Source organism: Microcaecilia unicolor, chromosome 1 (genome assembly GCF_901765095.1).
Source record: "Microcaecilia unicolor chromosome 1, aMicUni1.1, whole genome shotgun sequence".
Lineage (NCBI taxonomy): Eukaryota > Metazoa > Chordata > Amphibia > Gymnophiona > Siphonopidae > Microcaecilia > Microcaecilia unicolor.
Window position 1 is genome coordinate 504,933,153 of NC_044031.1, and position 20,124 is coordinate 504,953,276.

Genomic DNA, 20,124 nt, shown 5'->3' on the forward strand with positions numbered 1-20,124 from the left:
GGTGAGGGAACCGTTGTTTCTGTTGGGCTAGAAACATCATTGTCGCCCCCGACACCACATGTACCACCTTGTCTGGTGACTTCTGATGGCAGGGTTCACTCTGTTGAAGTGGTAGTAAGTCAGAGCCCTCAGGAGGGCATTGGATTGAAGGTTTGCCATCCATCACTGGAGGAGGGTGTGGCAGCACAGAGTTTACTGAAGGCCCCCAGGGCAGTCAGTTTGGTTGCAACCTGGGAAGCTTTGCAGCAGCATCAAAACACAATATCCAAGTCTTTGGCGGAGGTAACATCTTTGGTTGTAAAGGTTGATCAGTTGGCTAAAGTAGTGGAAGAAGTTAAAATGGATTTTTCCACACAGAAGAATCTGATAAATTATACTGCTACAGATCTTGAGGAGTTTAAAAGTAAGGTGGCATGTGATAAATTGTCAGTACATAGAAGACTGGAACAAATATAAAGCTTTAACAGAAGGCTTGGGGCCCTTTTTCTGAGAAGTTCTGAGAGAAGAGGACATTTCTCTGGCAGTTATTTTCTGTTCCTTGGCTGCTGGAGAGGTAGCAAGTCCAGCGACCTCAATTAGGTGCTAACGAAGGTGTGGGGAAGTAGAATATTTGCATATGTTGCTGAGTTAGCTTCAAAGAGCCCGTTTAAAAAAGGCCCCTTAGATTCAAAACTTCAGCCGGCAATCTCATAACCACACCCCCGTTCCGCCTTCCGTACTCTGCCGACATGCCCCCTTTAACTTTGGCCGGCTCTGCGACGGAAAGCATTTGGAGCCGGCCAAAATCGGCTTTCCATTATACCGATTTGACCGGGTTCAGGAGATGGCCGGTCATCTCTCGATTTGTGTCGGAAGATGGCCGGCGATCTCTTTCGAAAATAAGCTGGCTAGTCATTTAGGGCAAAGTTTTGTTGCCTATTCGATATAAAAGCAGGTCTAACTCAAAATGACTTAGTTTTAGTCCTGGACAGTTTTGTTTTGTTCTGTTATGACTGAAAAACATCCAAGTATTAAGAACACTCAGATTCCACCCTTAACATGTCCCTGACATGCCCCCTTGTGATTTGAATGCACTCCTCACAGACTTAATAGGAACAACTTTTCCACAAAATTTGAGGAAAAGGGTAGGAACGCCACACACACATACTGCACAGAAAAAAGTTCCTCCACAAATAACCAAATGTGCAATAGTAATCCAAAAATATAAATGTTCAATTATCTTCAAGATTACTGTTCATAGAATGCTATAAATTCAAATGGAGCTAAAAAAAACCCATCCAAGATTTCAAAATTGAATGAATCCTGAAAGCGTCTATTTAGGCAATAATGGTGTTGAGCATACCAGGATTGTAATCCAAGCTCAAAAGTGACCTGCTCAAACTCAGCCTGCTCAAATTCAGCCAACAGGACCTGTTTCGCCGCTTTAAATGGCTTCGTGAGGGTCAATTATAATACAGGCATCATATCTGAAAGTCAAAAAAATACTCCATTAATAGATTGCATATCTTAAAATTAATCATTTCTTTTAAGGAAAGTGCACTTACTTGGAAAACCTGTAAATAAATCGGAGAACATTTCAATTCTCCAAAATGGCGCTGCTAACGTCAGACGCCAACTCTGAGCACTTTAAGGATTCATCTCACCTATATCATATCCATTCTAAAGCAGAACTCAATATCCATAAGTATTGCCATACTGGGAAAGACCAAAGGTCCAGCAAAACCAGCATCCTGTTTCCAACAGTGGCCAATCCAGGTCACAAATACCTGGCAAATCCCAAAAAAGTACAAAACATTTTATACTGCTTATCCCAGATAGTGGATTTTCCCCAAGTCCATTTAATAACGGTCTATGGACTTTTCCTTTAGGAAGCCGTCCAAACCTTTTTTAAACTCCACTAAGCTAACCGCCTTTACCACATTCTCTGGCAATGAATTCCAGAGTTTAATCACACGTTGAGTGAAGAAACATTTTCTCCAATTCGGTTTAAATTTACTACATTGTAGCTTCATCGCATGCCCCCTAGTCCTAGTATTTTTGGAAAGTGTAAACAGACGCTTCATATCTATCCGTTCAACTCCATTCATTATTTTATAGACCTCTATAGTTGTTTGGTTACCATGCTTTCCATCAGTTTGACTACTAACGGATCGATGCTACTGGACAGTATTTAGTGATTTAATTTGTTTTTTTCTTGGTGTCTTTTGGTATCGGGGTGAGTAGGATATTTCGATTTTCCTTGGGGAAGAGACCGTGCTGAAGTTTTGAATCTAAGGGGCCTTTTTTAAACGGGCTGTAACACAGGGGGAGGAGTAGGGAAACATGCTCCGCGTGTTTCCCTACTCCTCCCCTTGCTTTGGTATCAGCTGTCACTGACATCAGTACGTGCCTGCCTAGCAGACCACCTCCGAGGGAGGCATGGTCCCAGGCACATCCTGTTGGAGGTGAGAATTTTTATATAGGATTATTTGCGATCAAGTATTTCACAAGAAAGGCTTGTAAGTCTTGCCATGATTGCTATTGAGAATGATATGTGCCCAGTTAGATATCAAAGATTCAATTACTAATTTCGTGAACATGAAAGCACAAAAAGCTAAGTGGTTGTAAACCCTCTATTTGTTCAGCAATCCCACAAAGATGCACTCCATCTTTCAGCTCCTATTTCCTTTGCATCTTGTGCCACACGGGGGGGGGGGGGGGGGGGGGGGTGCCAACTGATAGTCTGCAGGGGGGCACCAGAGACCCTAGGCACGGCCCTGCGCCCAGCATTGGTTTTACTCTCCAATTACTGGCGTCGCTACCCAATCTCTGCTAAGATTCCGTAGATCCATTCCTTCTACACAGGATTCCTTTGTGTTTATCCCACGCATGTTTGAATTCCATTACTGTTTTCATCTCCACAACCTCCCGCAGGAGAGCATTCCACGTATCTACCACCCTTTCCGTGAAAAAATACTTCCCGATATTACTCCTGAGTCTGCCCCCCTCCAACCTTAATTCATGTCTTCTAGTTCTACCACCTTCCTGTCTCCGGAAAAGGTTTGTTTGCAGATTAATACCTTTCAAATATTTGAACTTCTGTATCATGTCACCCCTGTTTCTCCTTTCCTCCAAGGTATACATGTTCAGGTCGGCAAGTCTCTCTTCATACGGTTTAGAATGCAAATCCCAAACCATTTTTGTAGCTTTTATGGATGAAGGTGCGCCCTTCACCCATAAAGGCTATGGTAGTGGTGTATAGTTGGGGGTAGTGTTTTTTTTTTGGGGGGGGGTTGGGGGGCTTAGCAGACATGTTAAGGGAGCAATGGTGAGATGTGTACCTAGGAGTGTTTTATGAAGTCCACTGCAGTGCCCCCCTAAGGTTCGCTATTGCTTTCCTGGGATGTTTGGAGGACCAGTCTGCTAAAAATGCTGGCTTTTCCTACATCCCAGCAGCTTGATTTTGTGCGTTTTGCACTTGGACATATTTTGTTTGAAAATGGACCAAAAAACAAGACCTTCTTTCCTATTCAGATTTTGGACGTTTTTTGCAAAACGTCCAAAGTCACACTTAAACTTCATATCGAAAATGCTTCTCTAGGTAATGTAATTTTGACCAGCAAAAAAAGTTTTCCTAACTTAAAGTCACATATCCGGTCACCACTCTCCACATATATTCAATGCTGCTTGCTGTCCAGATGATGGCACTCAATATATGGAATAGATTTAAATGTTGTGGCACAAACACCGACTATGGCTAAAACAGCTAGGACTCTTCAGCTTGGAGAAAAGATGGCTGAGGAGAGATATGATAGAGGTCTATAAAATAATGAGTGGAGTGGAACGGGTAGACGTGAACAGATTGCTCCTTCCAATAATACTAGGACTAGGGGGCACGCAATGAAGCTACAAAGTAGGACATTTAAAATGAATCGGAGAAAACGTTTCTTCACTCAATATGTAATTAGTCTCTGGAATTTGTTGCCAATGAATGTAGTAAAAGTGGTTAGCTTAGCAGGGTTTAAAAAAAGGTTTGGATGGCTTCCTAAAGGAAAAGTCCATAGATCATTATTAAAATGGACTTGGGGAAAATCCACTGCTTATTTCTAGGATAAGCAGCATGAAATGTATTGTACATTTTTGGAATTTTTACCAGGTACTTGTGACCTGGATTGGCCACTGTTGGAAACAGGATACTGGGCTTGATGGACCTTCGGTCTGTCCCAGTATGGGAATACTTATGTACTTATAGCATTTCAATGTTGACCCATGTTTTTATTGAGTCAAATTCAGGACTTGATTTTCAGTTCATTTGGGGTGAATAAAGATTGACTTTGTGCAGTGAGAGAGAGAGCACACAGAACACAAGCCCCTGGAGTTGAAGAATCCTCCCCATACAGGCTCTGAAGGTAAAGAGAATGTCTTCCACTTCAATTTTTAGCCCTCTCGATACAGTTGTAGTAAAAGGTACCAGAGATTGCCTACACTTTTCTTTAGTCATACAATGCCATTATCCAACTTATTCCTTAAATTCACAGTGATTCTAATTTATAGCACCTTGAAAATTGTTATATTCAGAAAAGGTCTTGATGCTTCTATGAGCAGAACCAGCAGTACAATGGAATTCCTTTAGCTCATTCAGGAGGCTGATCTGATGATCCTCATCAGGAGTAGTTGGTTTGGATCTTGGTGAACTCAAATGTGATTGTTTTATCTATATTCTAGTACTACTGGATATTCATCAATATAAAGGCAATTCTATAAATGGGCACCAGCACTTACTCAGTCCTTGCACAAATAAATATATACAATCCTAACATTTATGTAAGTGTATACTTACCTGTGAAAGTACCAGCACTAATCTGTGTTAGCAGGTGTAAATGTAAGGGGATGTATACCTGGCAGAGCAGAGGTGGGACATGGGTGAAGCTTCCACTTACACGTATACCCCTGGATTCTATTTAGCACAACCAAAACTGCGCGCAAATCCGTTTGTATTCTGAATTGGCATGCTCAATTGAATTACATAACAAGGTAATCAGCACCTATAATTGCCACTTAACAAGCAATTATTGATACGAATTGGCATTAATTAGAATTTACATGTACAACTTGTGAGGCATATTCTATAAAATTGTGCACATGACGACTAATGTGCATTGTCAAAAAGGGGGCATGGCCATGGGCGTGGAATTGGCAGACAGTGGGTGTTCGAAGAATCTACACGCACAGTTATAGAATAAACCTGTGCCTAGTTCACTTAGGCGCTGGTATTTACATCAAGTTTTACTTAGCATAAAAGTACTCACCTAGAGTTAGGCGCAGGCATGGCCACTAGGTGTATTCTATAAACCAGCTAGGCATATTCTATAAACCATGCCAAAACCTAGGTGTGGTTTACAGAATACGCCTAGGCAGAAATATTTTCAGCTCCTAATTTTCAGGCACCATATATAGAATCTAGTCCCTAACTTACTGTAAGTTACATGTGTCCTTCCCACATTTACATTACTGCATTTACTCCCGATCTATGGCTAGTGTAAACTGTAGGTGCAGAAATGTAAGCTACACCGATACCGAGTTACCCTAGTACTCTATAATGGAATTTGGGTGCCCAGATGCCATTATAGGCTTGACTTTCACCGTTTGGCATTAGAGCATTTTCAGTGGCACTTAACTGGATAGTCCACTGAGAATGACTGGTTAGCACTCAAACCGAAACCAGCTATTTTGGGGGCATTCTGAGGGTGGAGTCAGCACTTAGCTGGTTAAGTGCTGATATTCAGAACTTAACCTGTTAGGATATCTGCATAAATAAGACCACAAAAAAATGCAGTCCTATTTTTATGTGGCACTTAACTGGCTATGTTTTAGCTGGCTCCATATTTCTGGAAATTCAGTGCAGGGAGCCCGGACATGGTCTCACATTGAATTTCCAAAAAGTTTATCAAAGTCATTGAATAATGTCTAATAAATATATCTCAGGCTCCCAGACTGTTATGACAGAATGTGACAGCTGTGTTCATTCCCAGTTTCCTTCTCTGCTAATATGATTGCAAAGCTCAAATTCTTCACACTGTAGGGACAGGAATGAAAAAAAGAATAACACATTTAGAACTGCTAGATTGGTCATACACAAATTTATGGTGGCAGTATTAAAAAGCACTTATGCAGATAGCATAATTTTGAGCACCTGGGTTGCAATATGGCTAAAATTAATCTACACAAAATGGGGTGTCATTTGTAGTGGGCTAGGACAGAATGGGTTTGGGGAAAACATTATATAGACAGTGGCAATACTCAGCCAGTATTCATATAACTTACACATTCACTTTTGAATGTAGAAATAGAAGAAATAGGCCCTTGTTTTGGAAACATCCCATATATAAATAGCAAATTTTACATGTATAAATTGGCATATATGTGTAAAAGCCATTTTAGAAAGAGGGCTGGCTTCATTTAGGGAAGCTCGCCACAGTAAAGGACATGGTAGGAAGTGGAGAGGGAATGGTTAGGAAGGGCCAAAAATGCCAATATGTATTTCTCATATTATATATGATATGAAAAAATATTCACATTGACATTTACACCTGCCCTGTCTCCTGGAAGGACAGGTGCAAAGGCAACACCTCTTCTGATCCTTCCACATCCATCCATACCTTCCAGTGATCTCCCCAAAAATTCATACTCCTTCCCTCCCTCAACTTCCAGATATTTTCCATTCTCCCTTATCACTAGTGTTGTGTTCGAACTCAGGACTTTGATAGAGCAGGAGTAGCTGGCACTTGATCTGCTCCCAACCAGTCACCAGGTACCCTCGGTAGTAGTCAAGGATGGGATCAGGGAGTGGGGGATAAGGTTTCTTGTATAGGGGGGATTGGAAGGGTCTGGGTGTTGAGAGCATCAGAAGGGGTTTGGATGTTGGAAGTGATCAAAAGAGTGAAATGATGGAGGCTGAAGGTATGGCTGGTGTCAGAAACATTGATATTAAAAAGCTGCTCTTACATCTTGAGGGTAAGTTATCAAAGTAGGTACTGTTAAGTCAGGAGTGTTTAAGGAGTGAGCAGAATAAAGGTTGCAAATTATCCCTGTCAACTTCTAAGCAGCTTGTAAATGCAAGGAGAAACCACAATTTGAAGTGTCTGTATACGAATGCTAGAAGCCTAAAAGATTTAGAGTATATAGACAGTGGCTATAATAGGTATCTCAGAGACTTGGTGGAAGGAGGACAACCAATGGAACACTTTAGACTCAATTCTATAAATGATGCCCAAATTTGCGTGTTGATAAAAATTAGCACTAAGCGCTATTCTACAAATGGTGCTCAGAGTTGGGCACCGTTTATAGAATAGCATTTGGTGCCAGGATCCATACCCAATTTTGGGTGCAATGATTTACACCACCTAAAATCTGATGCAAATTCTTGTATCTAAATTAGGCACAGATCTTCCTTATTCAGTAAAACTACGTGCAAATACCAGACCAAGATGGCACCTTGAGAGGACATCTGGTGCGTTTGCTCATGGGAAGCCTTCCTGACTTGACACTGAAATGACGAAAAGGAAAGCTCAGCTGCGAACCTACCCCTCAGGTTCTGGAGATCTCCCCAGGATACTCCATTAGACATTGACCTTTTGCCCCATTTCAGTAGATTTGGCAGCCATGGAAGTTCTCCAGGGCATAGATTGGAAGATGCTTCATTGCACCCCAACCTGAAAGTGCTGGCTCAGTAATGTCGGAGGAACACCAGATGCTGAAGAAGTCTGCCAGGGCACCCCACTGGCAGTGTCTATATCACATTTTCCCTTTAAATTTGATTTATTAAGTGCTCAGTTAACGGTCCAGACCAGCACAACCTCAGCAACTAACCCGGGTTGACTGAAGTGAAAAATATGAATGTACAACAGATTAGAGAGAGATCTGTTGTTGAGAAGAATGGAATATCTTCAGTTTTTGAGCTTTCTGAGGTAGCTGCTGATATCATCAGTGGATATGTTTAAGAGATATCTGAAAGAAATTCTGAGGTTCTCAGATGAAAATTTGCTGCGTACATTTAAATCTGACTGACTTTTTTGAATCATCTATATTGTTGGTGACCAAAAGATCTACATTGTTAGTAATGTTGGGCTGGAACCAGACCATAACACTACATTAGTAGTAATTGCTTGTTAAGTGGCAATTATAGGCGCTGATTGGCTTGTTATGTAATTAAATTGAGCATTCTAATTCAGAATACAAACGGATTTGCGTGCAATTTTGGTTATGCTATATAGAATTACTTCAGATTTTTAATTGAACAGTTTGTTGGGTCTTATGTCCGTGTATTTCCTGATCTGTCTAGAAGCACCCAGCTTAGGAGGAAGGAGTTCTTGGCCATGAAGCCAAGGGCCATTGCTCAAGGGGGTACTTTCATACTTAAATTTTCTTGTAGATATTTTGTGACTTATAGTGGGGAAGGGGAAAGGGAAATGGGACTTGATATACCGCCTTTCTGAGGTTTTTGCAACTACATTCAAAGTGGTTTACATATATTCAGGTACTTATTTTGTACCAGGGGCAATGGAGGGTTAAGTGACTTGCCCAGAGTCACAAGGAGCTGCAGTGGGAATCGAACTCAGTTCCCCAGGATCAAAGTCCACTGCACTAACCACTATGTCAATTACTTATTCTTTGACCCTAAACTGCTCAAGGATTTTTTGATTGCTAGGGAGTCTAGTACTACATGAGAAGCCTCTACAGACTTTCCTTAACCAGCTGTCTCTGATACTACTACTTAACATTTCTAGAGCGCTACTAGGGTTACGCAGCGCTGTACAAGATGATCTCTTGAAGATTTGATTTATTTCTGTTTATTTCCTTCTTGGTCCTTATTATTGTGGACTAAAGTACTTTTGAATTGTGGCTTAGTATAGAATATGTGTAGCAGCCAGCCTGCAACTAAAACTTTAGGCACAGCCATTTAAGCCAACTAAACCCTGGTGTAAATGCCCACATCTTATTTATGCGCGGATTGGGCGTATTTCGTTACAGTGAGAGTCATTTTCAGTAATGCCCATGCTCCTGCCATGGCCATGCCCCCTTTTGTGATCTGCACATTAGAATTTACATGTTCCACTTAACAGAATATGCTTAGAAATATGCACACATATATCCTAATTAGTGTTGTTAACTGATTGTTAATGGTCAATTATCAGTGCTGCTGAGATTGTTAAACAATTAAATTGTGCACGCAAATCAGCTATGTGTGCAGATTTGCATGCGGAAACCTTAGCAGCCATTTATAGAATCTGTGTACAACCTATACAATTTATATTGCACATCCCAAAGAGGCAGTGTATTTGGAAAAGCAGTTCTATATGGACTCTTCAAGTCAGTTAAATCTGCCATCAAATCCTGGTCCAGGTTGTCCTGGGAATCTAAAACCTTACAAAAATATCAAGGCATCCAACTGCCATAAGATTCTTCAGCTGAGTGGTTGATTCATCCTGCTTGTTGATAGAGAATGCAAGAATTTCCCATAGATAAGATGAGAGGATAAATTAGACAGAGAGACCACTTACCTTCCCAGAGAAAGGACTTCTAATCTCTGCATTACACTCAGGGGATTATGAAATGGTAGCTGTATAAGAATTCCCATGCATGCTCAGAAGAATCTGTAATTGTCTCAGCTCTGAGAGCATTAATCTGTGTTAGCGCCATCAGATCATATCACCCATTATATGTCTGACTTGTCCTGTTGTCTGCAGAGAAGTTCCATTATAGGTAAGAAACTTTGCTTTATCTGTCTCATATAAAGAATTTATCTTTGGACTGAATCTACTTAGCATTTCCTATAGATACAGAATGGGAGAAATCTCTAAGTGCCACTGATCCTGTTCTATCCTCTTAATTCATGATTTACTAGCAGTAACATATATTTCATTAAGTGTTGTTGCTATAAAAATCTTGTAATTAATATGAAATATAAATGATCCCCTCTGACATTTAACACTACGATCAGTGTTGACTTCAAACGCTGATTGCAGTGTTTAAATTTATACATGGATATTCATCACTGGATCATACCCAGATACTAGGGCTTAATATCCAGGTAAAAGGCAGCTGCTAGCAGTTATCTGGGTACTAGCACCAGTTAAGGTTGTCAGCTGGGTTAAGATTCAACTAACAAGGTTGATCCAGTCCCTGGGCTTAGCTTGTTGCATGTAGAGACTTGTAGTTTTGCTTTTCTTAGGGAATGCAATGGGGAAATCAGAACTACAAGCTCCTGCATGCAATGGGCTAATCTTAGGATTGGATCAACCCTGAAATGTGAATCTGGTAACCTTATTGCCAGCACTCAGATACCTATCTGGATGGGTTAGGATATCTATTTTGCTAACCTAGCGTATCCAGATAGTTATCCGGGTACCAGCACTACCTGGATTTTATTTACTTATTTATTTATTGGGCTTTATTAATTGTCTTTATGAAGAGAGTCACCCAAAGCAGGTACAGTTTAACATAAGACTTACAATTTTATTAACAGTGTAACAATAATAAAATGAACAAAAATAAACATAAAGACAATTAATGAGGTAAACTTGGAAATGGCAAATCAAAACCTAATGATAGGATTAACATGAAACAGTGTCAGAATTATACATATCTAACAACCCTGTAGAACAATCATATAATAGAAATATGATAAATTTCAGTACAAATGATACCATAATAGATAGCATGGTAGAACATTTGAATAATATAGATATAAAGATCGATCCCAGATTTTACTCTGGGGGTGGGATAACATGGCAGAGCCACCCGGGACTGGAGTTTATAGGGAGTTAGCACAGAGAGGGAGGTGGTGGTGATTGGTGGGGAAGGAAAAGGGAGCCAATCAGAGAGCAGGAATGGTGGGAGGCAAAGGGTAGGTGTAAGTGGGCTAATTTTTAGTTTGGAGCTCAGGCGGAAGGAGCAGGGTTTTTTTTTCTCGTGTTACCTCTGTGGTACTTCAGGTCAGTGCTCCGGGGGTTTGAGGTTGCATGAGTTGTCTCCCTTTTGGCTATTCCCCTCAGGATTGTCATGTGTCTAAAAAATTGCATCGGAAAATTTTGGAAAGATAGTTTGTTGATTTATTTTCCTTATTGATTCGGGACAGGGAGATGGAGGAGCGGAAGAAAGGTAATGATGGGAAGGATGACCCAAAGTGAGTGAAGCCAAAAATACCTAAGTCTATTTTTAATTGGCTGTTGGCTTCTAATGCATATGCTAGTATTTTGGGTTCAGCCAAGCCATCCTTATATCTGGGTTTGCTTAAATACTCAGACATGATTTTGAGGGCTTATTGGACCTTTGGAGGTTGTGCATGGCTGAACTATGATGAGCATTTTCGGAAGAATTATGGCAAAGAATAAGTCTGGGGTTTACGGAATGTGGACATTTGGTTGTCCGAAATGACCCCAGTGCATTTTGGGTTCCCATGGGGTGGTTCAGTTTCTTCCTTTTGTTACCCAGGAATGATAAGGGGTATGGTGGCTGGTGCAGCTGGTTCAGGTGTGTCACAGCCTGGGCCTACCAATTTGTCAGGTGGTTTCTCGGCTCTGGCTGTGCCAGTTCCTATGGGAGTTGTGGCTCCGTCTAGTCATGTGGGGCTGCTGGGTAATCCTAATTTTCATTTTAATGCTGTAAAATATGATCTTGTGGGTTGTCGTTTTTGTCACCAATGTTTGATCTGTGGAGAAGGGCAGCCTGCTTTTTGGTGCACAGTTCACTGATTGAGGGCTGGGCAGTTCCCAGTTAGGTGGTGGTGGTGGTGGTGGGGGGGGGAGCTGGTGGAGGCCTGGGAGGGTCTCCTGCTGGGTCCGTCTCCCATCTTGGGGCATTGCAATTGTGGTTATTGGGGTATCCTCAGCGGGATGTGGCTGCCTTTTTGTGAGACGGCTTTGCTGCAGGTTTTGTTATTCCTTTTCATGGCCCTCTTTTTGACTCAACATTATTGCAATGCTCCCGCAGTAGCTGAGCATGCGGACATTGTGCAGGCCAAGATTCAGAAGGAACTGCGGTTGGGTTGGTTTGCTGGACTGTTTGACTCTTCTCTATTGCATCACTTGGTGGTTTCACCTTTGGGACTAGTGCCTAAGAAGGACCCAGAGCAGTACTGTTTGATTCACAATTTATCTTATCCTTGGGGTAGTAGTGTGAATGATTTCATTCCTGAGCAGTGTTGTTCGGTCCAGTACACCTCTTTGGATCAGGCGATCCAGTTGGTTTGGTCTCACGGTGTTGGGGCCCTGATGGCGAATGCGGATATAGATTCTGCTTTGCATCTCTTACCAATCCATCCTAGTTCCTTTTCTCTTTTGGGTTTCAAGTTTGAGCATCATATTATAACCATTGCATGCCAATGGGTTGCTCGGTGGCTTGAGCCTGCTTTGAAAGTTTTTCTACTTTTCTGGTATGGGCGGCTCGCCAGGCTGTAGGAAGTGATAGTATGCTGCATTACTTGGATGATTTTTTGTTTGTGGGGCCGGCAGCATCTTCTACTTGTGGTAATTTGGTGAGTGCCTTTCGAGTGGCTGGCGACTTAAGAGTGCCATTATCTGCTGCAAAATTAAAGGGTCCCACTACTCATTTAACGTTTTTAGGAATTCAGTTAGATTCTATGGCTATGGTGTCTCGCATGCCACTGAGGGAAGGTGGCTAAATTGGCCAACGCTATCGCCGTGGTTTGTGTTGCTCCAAAACAAACTTTAGAGCATATTCAACATCTTTTGGGTTTATTTAATTTTGCGGCTTGGGTTATTCCCTTGAGGTGAGTTTTCATGAGGTGCTTGGAAGCGCCATCATTTTCTGCAAATATCTGCTGGGGTTAAAGAAGATCTGCGTGTTTGGCTGTCTTTCTTGAGGGATTTTAATGGTGTCCGCAATAAGGCCTGCATCAGAGGTTTCTAATTGGGACTTGTGCTTGTTTTCTGATGTGTCTGGAGGGAAGGGGTTTGGCTTGTACTTTTAAGGGGACTTGTGCATGGAACTATTGGTTTGACCAAGGTTGGTGTTCTAATATTGCCTTTTTGAAACTCACTCCATTGTAGATGGGTTTGGAAATCTGGGGAGTTCATTTGCAGAATCAGACCGTATTCTCCGAGGACAGGCAGGCTGCTTGTTCTCAAATGTGGGTCGACTTCCGCGTCGGCCAAGGAATTGGCATTTTGCAAGCAAAATATAAAAAAAGGTTTTCCAGAGTCTTCTGGCGCGCATGCAGCGCACACTGCGCACTGCGCATGCGCGGATCGATTTCCCGCCTGTCACGTGAGCGCATTCCCTCAGTTTTCTTTTTTCCGCGTTGAGGTGCGGTAGGTTTTGATCTCTGCTCCTCTCAGGCCCAGGAAAAGAGTCTTCGCTATTTTGTGGCTAATTATTTCTTTCTTTTACAATTGTCGTTTAAGAAAAAAAAAGTTCCCATAGTGTCTTTTAGATTTGTTCACCTTTTTAAGTTTCCTTTGTTTTTCGACGCGGCCGGCTTATCCCCTTTCTTTTTTGTGCCCTTTTTTCGGTTAACAGGCACAATCACATCTTTTGATTTCACCGAAGCCGTTTTTCCTTCCATGTCATCGAAGACACCCAGCGGCTTCAAACGTTGTACTCGGTGCAACCGGACCATCTCAGGTACCGATACCCATGCCTGGTGTATCCAGTGCCTTGGGCCTGACATAGCCCAGCCGCTTGTAGTCTGTGTCTTCGTATGAAGAAACGGGGCCCAAGTGTCTCGAGAAGCCCTACGAGAAAAGCTTTTTGGGGCTCAGTCCGGTCCTTCGATGTCGACATCGACATCGGTACCGAGGCGGGCGGCCTCGACATCGAGGGAAGCTTCGACGTCGGGAGCAGAGGTAATGGCTGCTGAAAGACCAGTTCACGCTGGGAGCATTGAGGCATCGAGTGGGTCTCCACCTGCCTCGAGGCCTCCTGTTATGCAAGCCTCCAGGGACCAACCTTCGTCGGACCCGACCCCGAGGAGGCTTGAGGATTCCACGTCCTCCTCATCAGTACCGAGGAGTCTCGATGACGGGCGTCAAGCGAAGGCAAAGAAGCACCGTCATTGTTCTCCTTCGACACACGGTGCCGGGAGCTCCAGGGCGTCGAGGGAATTGGCACCTGAGAAGCATTGGCGCCGAGAGGATCACTCTCCCTCTATTCAGGAGGTGCCGATGCGTCAGTCTTCTGGCAGCCTGGTGCCTGCTCCTGAGCCTTGACAGATTCTGCCACCGGCTCCTTTACTGACCCCACAGCCTTGTCCGATGGCGGCTCTCGATAAGCGCATCAGGGCCCTGCTTCTGGAGCTTCTGGAAGAATTACTGTGCCAGTCTGCTTCAGTGTTGGGGGTGCTTGCGCCTTCCATACCGTCTGCTGCAGCGGCATCTGGCCCTTCGCCTGTGGTGAGGTTCCCGACCTCGATGCCGCCTGCAGCATCGATGTCAGCTGCCACCCAGGTCGACTCCCCTTTGACATCGGTGGAGGAAGCTTCACCGTAGTCCAGGTGGGCATTGACTTTTCAGCACCACAATCGAGGACATTGCTCCTCGGCGTTGAGGCAGGCTCAGTTTCAGACTGCTCTGAGGGATGTCTTGTCCGATATTGAAGATGAGCATTCATGGGAGGAAGAGGAAGATCCCAGGTACTTTTCTTCTGACAAAACATATAGTAACATAGTAGATGATGGCAGAAAAAGACCTGCACGGTCCGTCCAGTCTGCCCAACAAGATAACTTATATGTGCTACTTTTTGTGTATACTTTACCTTGATTTGTATCTGTCTTTTTCAGGGCACAGACTGTATAAGTCTGCCCAGCACTAGCCCCGCCTCCCAACCACCAGCCCCTTGATTTGTATCTGTCTTTTTCAGGGCACAGACCGTATAAGTCTGCCCAGCACTAACCCCGCCTCCCAACCACCAGCCCCGCCTCTGCCATCCAATCTCCGCTATGCTCCTGAGGATCCCTTCTTTCCAAACAGGATTCCTTTATGTTTATCCCACGCATGTTAGAATTCCGTTACTGTTTTCATCTCCACCACCTTCCGTGGGAGGTCATTCCAAGCATCCACTACTCTCTCCGTGAAAAAATACTTCCTGACATTTTTCTTGAGTCTGCCCCCCTTCAATCTCATTTCATGTCCTCTACTTCTACCGCCTTCCCAAGTCCTATGGGATTCCTTCTGAGCCTTCCCCTCCACCAGAAAAGAGACTTTCTCCACTGAAGAGTCTATCCTTTACCTCATTTGTCCGGGAAATGGCTGTGGCTATTCCCTTCCCTACGGAGGTTGAGGATGAGCCCAGGGCTGAGATGCTCGAGGTCCTGGATTATCCTTCTCCGCCTAGAGAGGCTGCAACGGTTCCTTTGCATAATGTACTGAAGGAAGTCCTTATGCGAAACTAGTCGTTCCCTCTGTCTAATCCTGGGATTCTCAAAAAAACTGAATCCCAATATCGGATCCACGGTGAACCTGGATTGATGAGGTCTCAGCTACCTCACAATTCCATGGTGGTGGTCTCCGCCCTCAAAAGAGCCAAGAGCACTAGGGACTATGCCTGGGCTCCCCCAGGCAGACAACCTAGAACCTTGGACTCTTTTGGGAGGAAGACATATCAGGCCGCTATGCTCGCTGCCAAGATCCAGACATACCAGCTCTTCACGAGCGTCCACTTGCGGAACTCAGTGAGGCAACTGTCCAGCTTGGTTGATGCACTCCTTCCAGAGCAGGCCAAGCCTTTTCGCCAGGTGGTCAGGCAGCAGAAGGTGTGTCGAAAATTCCTGGCCAGGGGTACGTTCAACAACTTTTGATGTAGCATCCAGGATCGCTGCCCAAGGTATAGTGATGCACAGACTCTCATGGCTTACTCATGCTGATGGAGTGTCTTTGACTAGGTTCCAGTTCACTTCAGAATTGAAACATTGTTTGCTGTGTTGTGGGCTGGAGCGGCTAGTTCTGTGGTTGCCTGGGGTGGGTCTGGGGATTTAATTAAACAGGTGGGGAGGTGAGGTTCTAATGCGTATTGGGATTATGTTTGAGTGTGATATTATTTGCTTGTCTGCTCATGTTTTTTCTTTTAGTCCCTCTGGCAGGTCCTGTCTAACCAGAAATCTGTGTTTGGCTGTGCGGCCACTCTTATATATTCTGGGCCCAGAGGAGAGCACCTACGACTCTCTGGGGTCCTCACTTATGTCTTACGCCCCTAGGAGTTCATATTTGCTGGCTTGGACTGTGAGGCATATGTTGGGCTCAACTGCTTTCTTTGCTGGCTGGAGAGGAAAAAACTCATCATTTTTCCTCTCCAGCGATTCTTCTTATTCACCTAGGTGGTAATGACTTGTGTTTTACAAAGGGTGTGGAGCTGATTCAACAAATGAAGCGGGCCTGGTTGATCATTCATTGTTATTTTCCTGCTGCCAGACTCATATTGTCCCAGATTCTTCCCCACTTACTCTGGCGGGGAGCAAAAATAGTTCCAGTGATTGAATGCCTTCGGAAGTGGATGAATGCTGAGGAGTCTCGTCTTGTTAGTCAGCTTGGGGGGGGGGGGGGTGATTTTGTTGCATGAGCTTATTACTGTGGATTGTCTGGTTTGCTCCAGACTGATGGTGTCCATTTGTCTGATACTGGGTTAGACATTTTTCTTTCTGGTATTCAGGATTTAGTGGAGTTTTGTGTGGACATTAATTGGTCTGCAGTTGAAGGTGGGACAGTAGTGACAACCTAAGCTGTTGTTGCTAGTGGCAGGGTTTGAAGTATATTTTTATTAACAGTGAAACTGTGGAAGTGAAACAGTTGGGGAGTTTATGGTAAGGGATTGGAGAGGGGTTCATGTGCGGTACCGCCATAGACTTGGGGGGGGGGGGGGCAGGATGGTTCAGTGGTACTGTGGGCCATTCCTTTGGGAACAATGTTGTGTTAATATGTCAGTACGTTACCATCTGGCTGAGATGGGTTTGTATTGTTTATATGTGTTCATTGCTAAGTGTTTCTTATTGTTTAGAGAATAAATAAAGCTGCAACCAATTTTAAGCCACAATTACTGTAATAATTTTATTCTGGTTTGAATGTGTATGGAGGGAAGGATGTGTGAATGCCTATGTTTAGATCCATCCCAGATTTTTCTCTGGGATGGGATAACATGGCGGAGCCACCTGGGACTGGAGTTTCTAGGGAGTTAGCAACAGAGAAGGGAGGTGGTGGTGATTGGTGGGGATGGAAAAGGGAGACAATCAGAGGGCAGGAATGGTGGGAGGCAAAAGGCGGGTTTAAGTGGGCTAATTTTTAGTTTGGAGCTCAGACGGAAGGAGCATGAGGCTTTTTCTGTGTCCTGCCCAGCCCTTCCCATTGTGTTCTTGGGGCATATTTGGGATTATTGATCTGGTTACTGGTGGGGTTGTGGGTAGTGAGTTGGGGGTGAGTGTGGATTTCCTTGTCGCAGCGGGGTTGGAAATACATTTTCATTAACAGTGAAATTGTGGAAGTGAAAGTTGGGGAGTTTATGGTAAGGGGTTGGAGAGGGGTTCATGTGCGGTACCGCCATAGACTTGGTGGGGGCAGGATGGTTCAGTGCTACCGCGGGCCATTCCTTTGGGGACAATGTTGTGTTAATATGTTAGTACGTTACCATCTGGCTGAAATGAGTTTGTATTGTTTATATGATGAGTTTAGTGCTAAGTGTTTCTTATTGTTTAGAGAATAAATAAAGCTGTGGTCAGTGTTAAGCCACACTTAGTGTAATGGTTTTATTCTGGTTTGAATGTGTATATAGGGAAGGGCATGCAAATGCCTATATTATACAAATTCTGTCTCCAACCCCACTGCCCCGACACTAGCTGGATAGTGTCAGGGCAATCAGTAAAGATGTTCAGCAGTGCTATACAGAGAATGACACTGAAAAACAGTGACTGGCCCTGGTGAGTGACACTTATGTGAGTAGGAGCCATTTCTACCTGGATAAGTACTGCTGAATATTGACCCATAAGAGAATAATTGACTGTAGAGAAAAACATATACTTTGCAAATAAACTACAGATAGTGCTAGCATTCCAAACTGCATGTTTCCCTAAGTGCCTTTCCTTTTTTAGTAATGTACAAAAGACAGAAATTAGCAATCCCAAGTTCCATCAATAGAGGGCTCTGTTGGTTTGATTTCCAGTTAGAATAAACACTGCAGAAAGGGATATATTTTGTGCATCACATAGTTAACACAAAAATAGGAGTTATAAAAATGGAGACGGGCAAATGGATTTCAGCTGTTCAGAAAAAGAAATTGAAAGCTACACCTTTGCCAAAAAGATGCTGTTGATATCATGAGGAAGAACTCATTCCCTTTTCAGGAGACACTATTTATATCTTCCTTAAAAATATCACATGCATAGTACTCTTAAAAATGTCCTGCTACGAATACATTAGCATCTCTTTTGTAAATGGTATATGTTAATGCAAAATTGAATGGACTATAATGCTTACTATATGTCTGTATCTCTAGCAACATGACTATCATCACCTCAAATTAAATGCCATTTCTCTTCAGGGTACATACACAACATCCCCTATTTCTATTGCATAAGCAAATGTTGGCCCTACCAGTTTCTTTTTCAAGTAATAGCCATTCTTTCATTTACATCTGTTCATTATGTGTCACCAGAGAATGTATCCTTGGCGTGCCAGTTGAATATGTATAACTACATATATTCCTTCTGTGTTATTATATCATGACTATTAAATAGGCTTCATGAAGGTGAAGTTGTCATATTTTTTTATGTGTATCTATCTATCCATTTACATCTGGGCCTCATTCAGTTTCTTTTCCCATAAATGAAGAATGAGATAAAAGCTGTAGGAAATCGGGCCTGAATCTATTTGTATTCCAAGGTCAGATACACTATTTCCTCCAACCTTAAAAGATACAAGGTTTAAATTAAAAGGAAAAAAGGATAAGGTAAAAATGTGGTTATAACTGAGCGTGATAATGAAAGCTTGTTTGAGGTCAAATAGTATAAGGGTCAGTAAAAAAATAATGGTGGAAAAATAATATATACACCCTATAGTTACTCTTCACCCCCCTTCCCCGAAATTCCTTTTCTTCACTACAGACAAAATGATACACACATTGTTGTATGCTGTTTCCCACAGAAATGCTGGACAATGCTCAGAGCACTCAGTTCATGCATGTACACACATACATACCTGTGGAAACAGCTATAAGGCAAAAGGCATTTTAATTTAATTTATTACATTAGATTCCTAGGGAACATTCTTTTTTTTTTTTTTGGGGGGGGGGGGGGGGTACCAAGAAGAGACCCTGAGGAAATAAAATATGTCATGATGTGCTGAAGTGTCAACATGCATATGGATTTTTGAGTGTGATTGATTGGCACCAAGACACATACCTAGCGAATTGTGGGTGCAAAGACTGAACATGTTTTTTTTTTAATGAGTAAATATATATGTCCCCATAGGAAAAGAGGTCTGAATATTGCACTATCTCAGTGGGGAGAGTGTGTGCTGTTCAAAGCATGAACTTTCACCTGCATGAAAAAGAGACTGGGATAGTGCAAGAAAATGAAATTTCACCCAGAGATTTTATTTTGAACTCACTCTGTGCACTTTCAGATACGTGCCTTCCATCTGCTTCAAGGCAGGTGCAAAATACCCTTTTGCAAAAGTACTAGCCCATATTTTCACAGGCAAAGACCTTTGGATATAAAGCCCACACCCACAAGTGTCCCTCAGACTTCATTATTACTTTCTTTACACATAAAAAAACCAGTCAATTGACAATGGAATCTGTATTGTTATTAGAAGATCCCTCTGGCAATTGTCAGTGGGCTATTAACCTTGATGAAGCTGCAAACAAGGCAGAGGTAAACATTAGTGGGATGCATTGGGTGGGGGAGAAGGGAGTATGGGAATGAGGTAAAATGATGTAAGGGTAAGGTTTGGGGGACAGCAAGAAAAATCACAGGATGAGTTACTAGGCACAAGTGAGTAGTGAAAGAAGGCTATTGCAAAGAATTAGATTGGTGGGTATTGTGTTGGGGTGGGATGGGATGGAATGGAGGCTGGATGCATCAAGGTTGATGGTTCAGGTGGGTTTTGGGTGGTAGGAGCAGTGGGGATAGGGTGTGAGGGAGAA